This window comes from Chrysemys picta, chromosome 21 (genome assembly GCF_011386835.1).
Source record: "Chrysemys picta bellii isolate R12L10 chromosome 21, ASM1138683v2, whole genome shotgun sequence".
Classification (NCBI taxonomy): domain Eukaryota; kingdom Metazoa; phylum Chordata; order Testudines; family Emydidae; genus Chrysemys; species Chrysemys picta.
Genome location: NC_088811.1, coordinates 17749799 through 17765564, shown reverse-complemented (window position 1 = coordinate 17765564; position 15766 = coordinate 17749799). Strand labels below are relative to the sequence as shown.

Sequence of the window (15766 nt, the reverse complement as noted above, 5' to 3'; positions counted from 1 at the left end):
CTGCCCTGCCCAGCTTTGTCTCCAGGCTAGTCGATGACATGCAGGCACTGAGTAGAACATCAGTTGCAACAATGTGTGTTCATTTTACTGCTGCCAGGCCAATAGGAACATGGCAGACAGCCGGTGTTCTGACTGAGAATAGAATTTGCTCTTTCCCTCTCAAAGCGTTTTAGAAACATACTGAGTGAAACCCCATCATGACCGGGGGAAGTAGATGAGGTCCATGGCTGAATGGAAGGAGTGACGCTTTCTATCCAAGTGCAGCTGGAAAACAAATTCTTGGGCCCAGGTCCTCAAAGGTGCATGATTTCAATGGGAGTTAGGGACCTAGATATCTTTGAGGATCTGGGCTTTTAAGACGGCTGCTGCTTTGGGCATCTGGGAGCAGCCAGGGTCCGTCGGGGCATCCAGGTTACAAAGCCCAGTGACAAGCAGCAGATAAACGTCCGCTTTGGGATGTGGGTTTTTTACCCACGAAAGCTTATGCCCAAATAAATGTGTTAGTCTTTAAGCTGCCTTGTTGTTTTTGTTCTGTTTGGGAGCCGCCCTGATCTCTGCCATCTCTCCTGAACCCTTCCCCGCCTCAGCCCGCTGGCTCTGCCTTGCCGGTGTCTCGGGGCGGGATGCCCCCGCCAGGTGTGACTCTGCCCTCCCAGAAGCAGAGGGAGGGAATGGCCCTGCGGGCCTGGGGATGGGGCGTGCACTCCGCACTGGCAGAGAAAGAGTTAACTGGAGCGGGAGGGCAATTAGTGCACCTGTCCACACCTGGAGGGTGGGCCAGGCCCAGCTGAGGGGAGCTGGTGGCTAAGGAAGGAAGGATTCCAGGGGACTAGGGGGAGGTGGGAGGTGAGTTGGTCTGAGGATCCTCTGCTGATGGAAGTGCTGGTGAATGGCAGGCAGAGAGCTGTGGACACGCTGACACTCTGGGGAGAGGCAGACAGGAGCTGGTCCTCCAGGGAGAAAGCCCTGACAGGCGGCGTGTGGTCCAAGAGCAGGAAGGGGCTCTGCAGAGCCTGGGAAGGAGTGAAGGGTCTGTGGAGGAGGGGGCCCAGGCAGGAGCTGCCTAGAGACAGGGTGAGGTTGGAAGTAGTCCAGGGGCCTGAGGGAGCAGACTGCAGTGGCTTGCTCCAGGGTCCCTGGCCTAGAACTGGCCCCGGAGGAAGGTTGTGTGACCCACGCCCCCATATTGAAGGGGTGTAAGGAACTGAGCCCAGAATTGGGCTGAAGATCTGGCATGAGGTTACTGGATGGCTGGGTGGTGGAACCTGTCTCCGCCTGGAACGTGGGGGCTGTAAGTGAGCTGGCCGGAGGGCTGACTTGGAGAAGCGGCTGGATCAGTGCAGGGCTGGAGCAGCTGTCGTGCAGGGACGTCAGCAGAGGTCATCCGGGCATGCCATGCCCAGCCGTGAGGGGGTGTGTTGCTGGCTGGTGAGTCACTGCTCTGCATGCCCCATGTGCCCATTCGTGGGGCCCCTTCCCTCCAGATGACCCTCTGGCTGCACTGTGGTAAAGAACCATGCGATGTAAAACCACTATCCTACTAATACACTAACAAAACGCTGCCGAGGCCCAAATGTCGGACGGCACACGTGACCAGGCCCCAAGGAAGTCATTTGTGCCGGAAAACTAGGTTGGGGATGGATCCCTTTCTTCAGTGCGGCTCGTTCTGCCCAGCCCTCCTGGAGAGTTCAGCCCTAGGCGGGTGGGGGATTAACTTTGCTAGTTGACACAGTTCATTGTGGCAGGAGAGATGGGCTTGTGGCTAAGGCAGAGAAACCATCTCAAGGGAAACCTCCCCAAGACTTCAGTGTGGGTCGGTGAGAGGGAGTGAACTGAGACGCTGCAAAGGGGTTAGACTTCAAACTCTTGTAAGGATTTTGTTGGACTATTGGAATGCTGTCCTACTAGGTATTCCTGGAGAGGAGACGGGCTAAAACGCTGGGAAAGAGACCCCGTAGAATGCAGCTGGATTTACGATTTGTAATTGGCCTGTTTTAAAACACAGCTCCTTTGATGGTTTCTTCTAAGCAACTGATTTAAACATTTGCTTCAATGTCATAGGATGCCGTTAAGACCGCTTACCTTGCCACTTCTAATCTGGCTGGTTAGTTATTAATCACCAGCAGGTCCACCGGCCCTGAAACAAAATTTGTTTGCCCATCAGTGAACATTCTTAGCTGGCTGACGATACACAAAAGAATGGATTTGCAATAACAGACTTGGGCGTTCTCTTACCAAGAGAGACGCGCCCCCAGAGGCCGTTACCTGCGCACTGTAATCACTGTTAAACTCTCCAGAGAGACAGCTGAGATTGTAACGGAAGTTGCCAGTTCAGTGCCTGTATTCTGCCTGCTTGGGTTTGATTGGCTCCCCCGCTTTCTTTAATACTCAAATAGCCCCAGTTAATAAATGTGACATTTGTTTGGTCGTGGTGGCCCTCAGGTATGTGAAGTAACTCCCGTGACTGAATAGTGAAAGCCTCACCCCCAGTTGGCAGCGAGGGAGAGCCGGTTAAAGCCAGCCTGCCAGAACCATTTCTTGTTTCGCTAAATATTTTTAGTAACTTTTAAAATAAAATTACTTGGTGTCTGTAGCGGGACGGCTGCCCCACTCTGGGAGAGCAGGGGTTAAAAGCAGCCCTTGGAGAGGGCTGTGGCAGGGACCCAGTTAGAAAAGGGATTAAGAGCAGCTGAGGGAGGCTGGCTGGGTAGCTGGCCCCAGGTGTGGCCAGCTCAATCAAGGCACCGCTGGCCCTGATAAAACGGCTGTGAGCCAGGAGACTGGAGTGAGAAGGACCTAGCTGCCTGGGCACACAGGGGATCTGAAACAGAGCAGTGCTGGGGAGCTCTGGCCTGGCGAGTCCCCAGGCTGAGGCCTTGCTGAAGGCCAAAGGAGGTACTGGGGCTGCAGGGAGACAGCGGGGCCAAGAAAGGCAGCAGGTCGAACCCCCTTGCCAGTGATGAGTGGCCATGACAGACTGCAGTCTGCCCCAGTGCAGGGGGGCTAGATGACGACTGGCAGTAGCCACTGAGGTGAGGTGGGCTTAGAGGGTTGGGGGTTCCCCTGGGGGGGGGAGACCCAGAGTGTGGGGGTACTGCTGTGGGCAGAACCCCAGGGTAAAGGGCACTGGGGTCTGGGAGGGACACAGGGCCTGAGGCAGGAGAGACACTGGCCAGCAGGGGGTGCTCCAAGTGCTGGAATTGAGATACTTCCTGGACGACCAGCCGGAGGTGCCGCGGCGGTGAGTCTGTGACCTGTTATGTGTCCAGCAACTTAAAACTGCCGCTTTCAGCCCCACGCTGGCCAGGTGTGCTTGAGATCCCCTGAGCTAATCTGCCAGGCTGGATTTGAATCCAGCATGGTTTAGAGGCAGTATGGCCTAGTGAATAGAGCACATGTTGGCAGGAGGAGACATGGAGTTTATTCCTTGCTCTGCTCCGGGACCTCCTCAGGCAAGTTACTTCTCCAGTCTGCGCACGTTTCCCTTCCGCAGCCTGTCTTCTCCAGGGGACAGCGACTTTCTCTCACTGTTTGTGTAACGCTGACCACAGCGGGGCCCTGATCTCAGGTGGGATGTTTATGAATGCTAATGTATTGCATGCTCGTCATGGTTCATTGGCACTCCTGAGGCTGTGAATCCTGTCTTTGGATTGTACCTAGGGGGAGGTAAAGTCTCTCTCTCCTCACCAGTAGAACAATAGTTTGCTCTGTCTCTTCTACTGTGTCAGTCTTCAGCTAGCGAGAGGCGACTCAGCTGTCGCTTTCCCTGAGGCCCTGGCGAGGGGGGCAGACCCGACGGTGTGGCTAGAGGTGGTGGTGAGCAGACCCTGAGCTAATCTGCCAGACTGGCACTGAGACTGGATTTGCGAAGAAACGCATTGGCAGGAGGAGCCTGGCAGGGACGAGGGGGTTTCCCATGATGCTATAGATTCCCGTCACCGGCAGCTCCCTCTCTCCCAGAATCACTGGGCTTAGATTTAGGGAGGGGGCTGAGGCTGGGACACTGAGTGTCCCAAAGGTGAGGGGTGTCTGGGGCCTGGCTTTGGCAGGTAGGGTGAGGGAGGGGCCATCTCCTGGGTCATGTCAAGCCAGGTTGGACGCCGCCCCAGAAACCAGAGGCAGCCCTAGGGGCGCGTGCGCATCCCGTTGTGAAGCCCTCCGCATGGCCTGGCAATGGAAGTGGAGCCTGTGGCTACTAGGCCGCAGGTTCAGATCCAGCCCACGTGACCGGAAGCTGTTGGGGTCTAGTGGCTACCGGACAGAACCCTATCCCCACTGGCGGTAACTGGCCCCCTTGCTGCCAGTGCCAGGAAAGAGATCAAGGAGTGACTGGGCCATAGAGCTTGATCTCCCATCATGCCTCAGGGGTTGGGGGGCATCCCACAGAGCAGGGGAACCAATGGAAATTGAGGCCTCTGCTCTCTAGGGCTGTCTGGCACCTTCTGCCTGTGCTAAAATCACACTGAAGTACAAACTCTCCAGGGACGAGCCGGGTCCAGGCAGCGCATTGGCACTAAGATGCTGGGTTTTCACGACGTGCTCACCAGTGCCTCCATGTGGTGAGAAGCAGGGTCTGGCCCAGGTATAGTGCAGTGGGAAGGGGATGGCGTTTATCCCATTCACAAGCAGAGAGATGCACACACGCTCTCAGGGCAAACTCGCACAAACACAGCCATCCAAGCACACAGATCTCCCACAAACAGATGCACAAATACACCGTGAGAAATGCACTCACTCCGATACATGCAGACAGCCAGAGACACGACCGTTCCCACAGCCTGCTCTGTACCTAGGCTTGGCAGGATTAGATTTGTGTCGGGAAACGTTGGTTTCACCACGCACTCAAACGATGAGAAAATAGTTCCAGCGATCACTGAAATTTACAGACAGGCAAAGCAAGAAAACGGATGCTTGAGAACTTATTAGAACTTGATCTCAGGATATTTACTTTGTATATTTTGACCTGTGCTGCTGACAGTTTGTGTTTTTAGAGAGACAAGGTGGGCGAGGTAATCCCTGACTGTTACTTACCACGTTCTGTCGGTGAGAGAGACGAGCTTACACAGAGCTCTGCGTCAGGGTCTCCTGACCGCTCTGATAGTGTGGGGCCAACATGGCTACAGCACCACTGCCTGCAATTTGGGTTTAATGGTTACAGAGCTTTAACTCTTTGAATATCAATGTCTATTATCAAGAAGTCTGAATTCCATCTCTCCCCCTCCCCCCGCCATGGTATGCCCCCCACATAATTTGCCACAACTGTGAAAATACAAGTTGATTTTTAAAAAAAAACCTTAAAAATAAACATTGACATTAGCCTAGGCAGGAAGTGGCCAGGAACCTTGGTTGTAGCCCCAACAATGACTCTGCTAGCCCAGGGGTTTGTACTTCAGGAAAAACCTGAGGCAATTCCTCGGTTGGGCCTGAGTAAGTGCCTAACTAAATTGTCAGGGAAATAACAGTGTCTTGTTCCTTTCTTAACACCAGCTGTGCCACGCCGAGCCAGCCGGCCAAGCACGCACCCAGGCAGAGCCCACCTGAATCCCCGTCAGTCCGGGAAGAGAAATCCAGAGACGCGTCGCTGGGTTGGAAGCCTGTTTACTAGAGAGAATGCTCCTTCCCTGGAGTCTTTGGGAGCAAATAGACACGGGCCCTTTCCAGCATCGTCTTCTGCATAGTCCTTGTGTCACCTCAGGCGGCGGCCCTGATCCAGCGATCAAAGGTTACAGGGGCCTGGGCTGTTAGGTCTGGTTGCAGGATTGGGGCTTTGTGATTAGCTGCTAGGGCTCATGTCTGTTATATAGCTGCAAAGCACCAGCTGACCCAAGGGGTAATGACACAGGAACACAGTGATGCCAAGAAAGCGGGAACTACTTGCAAGCCCCTTGCTTGGCGTTTCTCTGGAGCCAGCACCGCCCCTGGTGTCGGGGGCACGCCAGGGTGAAGAGGGCGTGGTTGGAGCACAGCATGTTCCGGCAATGCCCAGCTGGCAAAGGGTCACTAAGGGACCATAAGCAGCGGAGGCCAGGTCGAACAGGGGCCCCTGGCTGGTTTAACCTGCTCTGGGACTGAGGCAGAGACTCCAGGAGCTGTAATCACCTTCCCGCCGGTCCCCTCCTGATGCACCTGAGAATCTGCCCTGGAGCGTTTGCCAGAGGTGGATGCTCCCACTAAGATCTGAACCTGCTTTCCACTCTCGCCCTGCTGCAGTCAGCCGATGGAGTGTGCCATGGGGGCTGTACGTTTCGAAGGCTCCGTCCTGAGCCCCAGCAGAACTGATTTATCCACAGACCTGAGCTTGGCCCTTTCTGAGATCTCTGAGCATGACGCAAAACTAGCCTTTGCCCATCTGTTCCCCTGAAACCCTGCCCTCCTCTGCGAGGCAGGACCCTCCCAGCCAGGTGGCCAAGCCAGACCTACACACGCAGTGATGGGACATAGCGACAGGGCCCAGGCCCTAACTGCTCGGGCACACGCTGTAGGAAAGACTCCTGCACTGACGGAGCAACTCTCCCTTGACAGTCATTAATAGGTTAAAGCCCAGCCTGCACCTGGAGCAAGTGGCTTCCTCTGGCCCCGTCTCAATGTCTGAGCCAGGAGTAGAACCCAGGTGTCCTGCTCTAGCTGCTAGATAACTCTGCCCTCTGGGCCTTGCAAAACTCCGCCTCTTTGCACCCGTCTCCTGACCCAGCCTCGCCAAGGGGAGTGCCCCTGAATGCCAGCCAGTCCCGGGATTTCACCAGCAGGGGGCGCTGCTGCACTAAAGAAATGACCCTGTGGAAAAGGCTTTGCTGTAACCGCCATGGCAGTCTCTCTTCCTGGGGGGGCGACTGCTCAACCCCACTGCTGCCTCGTGCCCCCCAGGGGCAGGGGCGCAGGCCAGGCCGGAGAGGCAAAGAACGTGTGCGTTTAGTGTTTGAAATGATCAGCCCCAAACAAGCTCGTGGCCAGAGCGCTGGGATTCCGGGCCCCGGTCTGCCCCCCCAGTAAATTCGCTTCTCTGTCCGTTGAAAGCATCCTCCCTTTCTGTAGTGCCCTTTGTGCCCCCTGCTGCCCAGATATTGTGCGGCTGGCTGGTTATTCCTGGGCTCTGTCCTTCCGAAGGTTTAACAGAGCGACGGGAGAAAGGAAAGCGAGATTAGGGCCTCAGGAGCGGATGCCACCCAGGGTTCAGATCCCAGCAGTGTCCTCACAGCCCTCCAGGGGAGAGAAACTGAGTCACGGACCGTTTCTGTTCTGCAGCAGAACTGTGCAAATAGCTGATTTTTCGGTTTGCTGGCAAATCCGAAACATCCGAGGGGGGAGAAATACTTTCGGGTTGCCCCCCAAATAGCATTTTTTTTTTTTTTTTTGGCTAATCAGAAAGTCCCCACCTGTCCTAAGGTGATACCATTTCACAGCTTGGGTTGTGGCTTATTTCATCAGCGTTTGTATAGTCCTTTGCAATTCCATTGTAGACAGGTCCGGGCGCAAAGTTGTACCAGCTGAGCTAAAGGTGAGATTTTTATAATCGGTGCCACTTTGTAGGTGTGGCACCTTAGAGACTAACAAATTTATTAGAGCATAAGCTTTCGTGGACTACAGCCATCCGAAGAAGTGGGCTGTAGCCCACGAAAGCTTATGCTCTAATAAATTTGTTAGTCTCTAAGGTGCCACAAGTACTCCTGTTCTTTTTGCGGATACAGACTAACACGGCTGCTACTCTGAAACTTTGTAGGTGGATTCTCTTATCACATTAGCTTGCACTGGGAGAAAACCGGTTTTAAACCAGTAGGAGAGTTTGCACACAAACGTTGCACTGGCTTAACTAAACTGCTTTAAATCAAGCCAGTGCATCTGCTCTGTTGCTTAGTTTTACCAGCCGTTATTTCCAGCTCCTTGCCGTAGCGTTGAAGTGCTAATGATCCTCTGCTAGAAGGCCCTGTGGGAATGCGACACCCAGAGCTGCAAAACTCCTGTGGAATGTGGAAGCCCGTGGCTGGTGGTAGGCGCTTAGCCAGATTTACCGATGTGCAAAGTTCTCCGCTCCCCCTCTTTGACTAGGAGAGGTGCCAAATTCACATTCACAGCAGAAGAGCAAATGCTGAGGAGCGCCGCGTCCCGTTTCTGGCCTCACTGTTTGATTCACGGTGGGATTTGATTTTGTTTGAAGCCATTTCAGGTCTGATTTTAATTGGCACAGTCTCTGCCTAACACTGGCTGCTTGGCTGGGAGGCTGGGCCAACTAGGGGTGGGTCCCAATGAAGACGATTCAGCTACTCTTTCTTTTCCTGGTGGGTGGGAGATTTCCCCCCCCCCCCCCCCATTACCCAAAGCTTGGGTGGCATTTTCAATGGTGCCTAAGGGAGTTGAGCACCCAGATCCCATTGTTTGCCATTGGGAGTTGGGCACCTGACTCCTTGAGGTGCTGCTGAAACCCCTTTCCTAGGGCTGGATTGTGATACGCCTTAGTCCATTGTGCACTAAGATATTCTTCATCTCTAGTAAGAGTCTGGCCCTTAACCAAGGCAGGGACTGCGCTCTGTTCTTCTCCAGAGCAGCTGCCCAGGGACCCATTGGGGGTCAGTGTTACCAATCCCCACCTGGGTCAGCAGTTGGGCCTCAACCCTGGGATCATTACCACAGACCTCTCCTGTTTGAGCTCCAGGAGTAACTCCATTAACCAGCTGCAGTAGTAAGCTGTTCTCTTCCAGCGGCCCAGACACTAAAAAGGAATGTTATGCACATGTTGCCAGTATGTTACACAGCCACGTTAAAAGAAAGATGGAGGAGGGACCCCAAATCTGGTGGTGGGAGGGACTTTGGGGGTATCATCTCCCTCCTGGGGACCACAGTGATGGAGGAAAGACTACAGGCAGAAGGCTCTGGGGCAGGCTAGATGGAGTCTAGTGAATCCATGCAAGAGGCGCTTGCAGTGATGGCAGACAGGGCGAGTCTGTGGACTGCTGGTGCTGGTATGTGTCCAGGGGTGGCTGTGTAAGGGCAGGGAGGGCTGGCTAATAGGGTAATTACACCGTCTGGGCCCAGCGAGATGTAAACAGGGATACTATTAACTGGCTCGGATTGCAACATCAAAGCCTGGAGATGGGCCTTGTGAGCTGATCCTTGGTGAGGAATGCGAGCGATGCTGACAGGGCTCTTTGGAAAAGGGGAGGACAATGGCAGCTGGATAGCGGCCGATGGAAAAGGAGCCCAGCGTAACCGACCCTTATGCAGCTGCCAGGACATGGTGCAGATTGTTGTGCCAGCACATGAGTGCGAATGCGGCTGGGAGGGAAGAGGAGGACAGTGAACAGGCTGGAGTGGCAGGGGGTCGCGGGGCAGGACCGAGGGGCGCTGGCGGAGCTGTGATGGCGAGGGGGCCGCGGGACGGGACTGAGGGGCGCTGGCGGAGCTGTGAGGGCAAGGGGGCCGCGGGACGGGAAAAAGGGGCGCTGGCAGAGCTACGATAGTGAGGGGGCTGCAGGGCAGGGCTGAGGAGCGCTGGCAGAGGGGTGGGGCTGAGGGGCGCTGGCGGAGCTGTGATGGCGAGGGGGCTGCGGGACGGGACCGAGGGGCGCTGGCAAAGCTGTGAGGGCGAGGGGGCCGCAGGATGGGAGCGAGGGGGCTGCAGGGCGGGAGCAAGGGGCGCTGGCGGAGCTGTGTTGGCGAGGGGGCTGCGGGACAGGACTGAGGGGGCTGTGGGGCGGGAGCAAAGGGCGCTGGCAGAGCTACGATAGTGAGGGGGCTGCAGGGCGGGGCTGAGGGGCGCTGGCGGAGCTGTGATGGCGAGGGGGCTGTCGGGCGGGAGCAAGGGGCACTGGCAGAGCTGCGAGGGGGCCGCAGGATGGGAGCGAGGGGGCTGCGGGGCGGGAGCAAGGGGCACTGGCGGAGCTACGATGGCGAGGGGGCCGAGGGGCACTGGCGGAGCTGTGATGGCGAGGGGGCCGAGGGGCGGGAGCGAGGGGGCTGTGGGGTGGGAGCAAGGGGCGCTGGCGGAACTGCAATGGCGAGGGGGCGCGGGGCCGAGGGGTGCTGACGGAGCTGTGAGGGTGAGGGGACCACGGGGCCAAGGGGTGCTGGCGGAGCGGTGAGGGGGCTGTGGGGCGGGGCCGAGGGGCGCTGGCGGAGCAGTGAGGGTGAGGGGACCACGGGGCCGAGGGGCGCTGGCGGTGCTGTGAGGGCGAGGGGGCCGCGGGGCAGGACCGAGGGGTGCTGGCAGGGGTGTGTGGGTGAGGATGCCAGGGCTGGAATGACAGGCATCCTGCAGGCCAGGGCAGTGTCAGTGAGTAGGAAAGGATTCTGGGAAACAGCGGAGCAGGAGCACGGCTGGTCTGCGGGCAGGGGAGATGGGCATGCGCGCTTCATGCTTTAGGTTGCCTGAGCTCTCAGCAAGGTCTAAGGGCCTCAGTGCTGACCCACAGCCCCCTGCTACTACAGTCTGGGGACCCCACCACGCCAGCCCTGCCCCTCAGTCCCAACCCACAGCCCCTGCTGTTCAGGAGATGGCCCATCTCTTGCGTGCTAGGAGTGCCATGCTGTACGGTGATTCGGTGCCAGGCAGGTGCTGCAGTAGCTACCAGCTCTCCTGCAGCGTTTGGGAAGGGAGTGGAGGGGTGCGGAGAGTTCCTCAGTGGGGCCCACTGCCACTGGCTCGGCAGCCTGGGACTCTGTGGGGCTTCCTAGCCACCCAGCTGAGCACCTTTCCCTCCCACGGGAAGCCAGCCCCACTGCTGGGGAATCCTTTGCCTGCAGGCACTGCCATGGGATGGTCTGTCTGTCCTGGTGCCCGGGGCGACCGGAACCTTAGGCCAGATCCCCCCCAACGCTCTGTCCTGAGAATCTGAGCTGAGACCATAACACTCATTGCACGAGTGTTTTATGCAGACTCTGGAGTTTGTTAGCAAAGGGACGGCACCAGCCCCACCCCTACCCCTGAGTAGGAAGCCCCTCCAGATGCTGAGAACATTCCCTTCCAGAGCCAAACGCCGTCTCCTGGGCCCCTCTCTTGTGGGGGCCAGGTTCACTCTGAGCTGGGACCCTTGGCCGTCCTGGAGCTGAAGCAGCTGCAACGGGCAAACCTCCCCCACGCCCTTTGCCCTGGAGCGTGCCCATCTTGCGGCGCGCCGGAATGCAGCGTGCATGCTCCCAGGCCGAGCATTCTTCTCATACTTGGCAATTAGCATGTCACCGTCCTAGGCAAGCCAGTGATCACTTACATTAGCCAGCTGGAAAACAACATAGGTACAGTGCGGGGGCAGCTGGCGATGGGGGGCGAGGAGGGAGAGAGCTCCGTTAATGGGGCACAGTGATGCTGGGGTCTTGGGTGGAACAAAGAGAGAATCCCAAACAACCCCCCCACCCCCGAACCCCAGTGATCAACTGGGGAGAATCCCCTGGTTTTCATAGGTAGAAGCCATGTGGCCAGCCTGGCTTTCATGTGAACCAGACTGCGTTTGTGTCACTCACGTCCCCTTAGTGTGTGGTTCACATGACAACACACGAGGTATGTATGTGGCTAACATGAGTGTCTGATGGGAAATGTATGTTGCTTGTATGGCCTTAGCATGACTCCTAGACTCACATGGGTTTCACATGACAAGGTCATGCTTCTATAGAGCAGTGGTTCTCAACCATGGGCCCGGGCCCCTTGCAGGGGCCGTGAGTAGGTTTCGTGGGGTCCGTCACGCAGGGTCAGCATTAGACTTGCTGGGACCCAAGGCAGAAAGCCAGAGCCTCACTGCATGGGGCTGAAGCCCATGGCCTGGAGCCCTGCCACCTGGGGCTGAAGCCGAAGCCTGAGCAATGTAGCTTCGTGGGGGCCCCTGTGGCATGGGGCCCCCGGGCAATTGCCCTGCTCGCTACCCTCTAGCGCCGCCTCCCGCTTTTATATGCAGAAACCAGTTGTTGTGGCACAGGTGGGTTGTGGAGCAGGAGCAGCGGAAGCATCCTGAAAGTGGGGGTCTACAGGGGCCCAAGCCGTGACCCCGCCCCTCCCCACACCACCCATTCCCCCCCATGGTACCGCCCCTTTACCCCAAGCCCCTGCACCTCCTCTTTCCCTAAGGCCCTGCTCCCGCGCCACCTCTTCCCCCCTGACTCCGCCCCCCACCCGTTCACTCCACTCTGCCCCTTCCCCTTGTCCCTCACTCTTATGGCCAGTAAAAAGTGTGTGTGGGGCGGGGGCATGGCCTCCTGGCCCCTCCTGTCCCGGCACCCCTGCCATGGAGTTTTACTAGCATGTTGGCGGGGGGGCGCTCAGAAAGAAAAAGGTTGAGAACCCTGCTATAGAGGATCACTTTTTTTAGCATGCCGGCGGTCCAAGTATTCTACAGGACAGTACAGTTGGGGTGTGTGTGTGTGTTTGTTTGTGTGGCTGGTTGTTGAGGCATAGGACAGGGAGTCAATGAGTATATAATAAATCATGTTGTCTGTTCATTCTCAAACTATCCTGAAACACTTGGTTTGATTCCTTTTTCTCATCCACAGTTCACTGCAGCTAATTCAAGGGGTGTGTGTGTGTTTGTTTTGCGACACACTTTGAGGAAGGGATTAGAGGCTGCTGCTGTTTTCCCCTCAGGAGTGACACTTCTCAGACAGCTACAAGGAAGGATGTGTCATGATCGTTTCATGACAGTTCCCCGCAGGGTGGCTGCCACCCAGGGGTAGCTGAGGGTGAGCTACAGACAGACTTGCATGGCTTGATCAATCAGTTCCCTAAAACCCGTTCTTGTGGGGCAGGTTTGGACGGGCATGCACCTGTTTTGCAATCAAAGGCTACATTTACACTGAACCTGGGTCAGCTGACGGGGGCCAGTCGCGGGCGTTTCATTGCAGTGTAGACGTCCCCTAGGCGGGTGAAGTCAAGTCAGCTAAAGAAACCGATTTAGCTGACTTGACTTTAGGGTTTACAGCTCGACTTTAGTGGGGACTCGGGACTCTGCCGCTAATGCAAGCTCTGGAGCGTTCTTTCACAGCGTGCTCTAACTCGAGAGGTGTTATTTCGAGTGTCGATAGCTGGCGTTATAAGGTGTGTGGGTCTGAGGCCTGGTCTACACTAGGAATTAGGTCGGTATAGTTGTGTCGCTTGGGGGTGTGTGGAAAAACCTAACTCTCGGTGTAGACCGCGCCGGATCTGAGAATTCTCCTGTCAACCTAGCGTTCAAAGTGCAGACAAGACACATGGTGTGTGTGTGCCAACGCGTGTCTGCGTGGTGCAGCTGTGAAGACAAGTGTGTCGGTACAACACAAAACGAGACGGGGAGCGGCGACTCGTCTGACCCCGGCTGGTTTGGGGCCCGGCTGAGGTGGTGGCCCTGGTCCTTCCCCTGCAGGTGGAGATGCTCCTCAAAACCAGAGACAACCCCACACGCTGCAGGGGACAGAGTTAGAGGGAGGGGTTCGCCCCAGAGCTGGGCCGGGCCACCGCAAACAGCTGAGTGCAAGGGACTGAAGGGTTTAGATTTGTTTGCTGTGTTGTAGCCCCGTGGGTCCCAGGAGATTAGAGAGACAAGGTGCGGAAGGTCATAGCTTTTATTGGACCCACTTCCGTTGGAGAGACAGACCAGCTTCTCAGCCACAGAGAGCTCTTCTGAACTACTTACCCTAAGCGATCGTTCCCCCCCCCCCTCTTGCATTGCCAGGAGCCCCTTTCCCCAACCTGAAGCCAAGCTCCGTGGGGCTCGAAAGCTCGTCTCTCTCCCCACCAGAAGTGGGTCTGATAAAAGCTCACCCACCCTGACCTTTTGGGAGCGAACACACCTCTGCAGGAAGGTGCTGGAGCCTGGCAGGGAGCCCAGGATCAGGCCCGGCAAGGCAGCGTCACCCGCGTTGCCCTGCAAATGGGGTGCAGTGCTGCCCTGTGGGAAAGGCCTTGCGGGGGGTCTGGGGGGAGGTTCAGCCTCTAGACTCATTTCACACAGGAGGCACTGAACCGTGATTAGAAAATGGCCTCGCGGGGCTGCCGTGTGCCGGCAAGCATGGGCTGCAAGCCCCACTTCCAAAGCAAATCAGCTCCCACCAAATGGAAACGCTCCGGGCCAGCGAGAAAGCAAGTTCTGCTCTGCTGCGGCCAGGGGGATTTTAGACCCCTCCCTGAGCACCACGCAGAGCAGCGAACGCCTGCCGGGGTGTACGTGCTTCCCAGACCGCCCAGCACAGGGCGCCACCAGACGGTGGCTTTTCCGTTCATTTCTCTTGTTTTCGCTCCAGGCCTGGCATGTGCTGCAGCGGTGCGGCGCGGCTTGGTCTATGGAATCAGCTGGGAGGGAACCTGGGTGGGCGTTTGGAACCCACAGGTGGGCTAGAGGCCCTCGTCCCGCCCCCGGCTAGGTAGCTGCGTCTCCAGCTTTTGCAGCTTGTGCTCTTTGCGCCCGAGGTCCCCGGGAAGTCGGCCAGGAGGGCGACTGTCGCATGATTCCCTTCTCCAGATCCGCTGCCTGTGTTCTGCAGCCCCTTCCCTCGGGAGGGGAGGGGTGTATAGAGGGGGAGCCTAGGGAAAGGCTAAGCTCAGGAGGGGGTGTGCTCTAGTGATCAGAGCTGGGCATGGGGAAGCTGGCTTTGTAGGTTCTGCACCCAGCTCTCCCATTTACTCTCTTACATGGCCATAGGCAGGTCATGGCCCCACTCTGTGCCTCAGTTTCCCCACTTGTAAAAAGGGGATGATTGACGGAGGAGAAGCTGTGTAAGTGAGAGCTAGTTCTTCTTCTCCTTGGCACCAGCCTAAGTCACCTGCAGAGCAGAGCAAAATGCTGTTTGAGTGCCCCCCCCCCCGCCCACCACTGGACAAACCTGTGGCAAGGCAAAGGGCAGCAGGAGATTGCCCTGATGAGCAAATACAAGGGGTTTGCTGGGGCCCTGAGCTAACCTGCCCTCCCCTGAAATGGCAGGGGTCTCGGCACCAAAGGGCTGGGTAATCGCAGGTGCCTCTTTCTTCCTGGTGGGATCAGAGACACCCTCCTCTGCAGCGCCACCTCCTCCCAGCCCGTTGCCTAGCAATGGTGTTTGCTGTCACCAACAAACATGGAACAAGCAGAGGGCTGGGAAGCAGCCGGTGGCTGATAAACGGGTATTGGTTAGTGAGTCACCCTGCGGGGAAGGGAGGGGAACCAGCGACAGCCCCGGGAGGGATGTGTGGACTCTGGCATCCTAGAGCTCAGATCCAGGCCTCAGGTGGTGCTGCCAGGTGTTGAGATCCTGGGCGGGGGGTTGTGCTGGGCCAATCTCTGGTTATAGACACAGGCCTCACCCCTGGGTCTGACCAGCCATCTCCTCTGCTCTGGGTGTGGCATCACACCCTGCCCATGTGGCGAACAGGGGATCAGGCCCAGGGCCAGTGGTGTCCTGGCAAACCCCAGCCTGAAGTCGCCTGTGCTCGGCCAGCCCGACGGCAAGCGGCTGCAGCTCATGGGGTCAAGGCCGAGAGGCCCATGAATCACCTGGGATTTCACCCCAGCCTCTTGTTTGTTTATGTCCCTGGGAGTTGGCTTGATTCATGTCTCAATCATGGGGAAATGGTGCGAGGTGGAGCCAGGGCACCGATTCCCGGTAATTACCTGGCAGCAGCGTCCTGAGCTGTGGCACGGAGCTGGTTCCTCGGAAGAGCTCGGGCTGGAGGTTCCTCTGCTCATGGTTCGTTCCTTTCCTAGGACATGTCATCGTAGAATCTCAGGGTTGGAAGGGACCTCAGGAGGTCATCTAGTCCAACCCCCTGCTCAGAGCAGGACCAATCCCCAGCTAAATGCCCATTAATAATGGTTGCATACAAAGCCACCTAGGAGAGGACGGG

General features: G+C 57.1%; 1 long non-coding RNA gene across 1 annotated transcript; it reads left to right on the top strand.

The window, feature by feature from the left end:
* The first annotated feature begins 2787 nt into the window (after positions 1-2787).
* LOC135976961 (uncharacterized) lies at positions 2788-9263 on the top strand. The gene is made up of 3 exons (XR_010594241.1): positions 2788-3032; positions 5488-7527; positions 7718-9263. It is a non-coding gene; the product is annotated as an uncharacterized LOC135976961 (long non-coding RNA).
* Positions 9264-15766: the final 6503 nt, after the last annotated feature.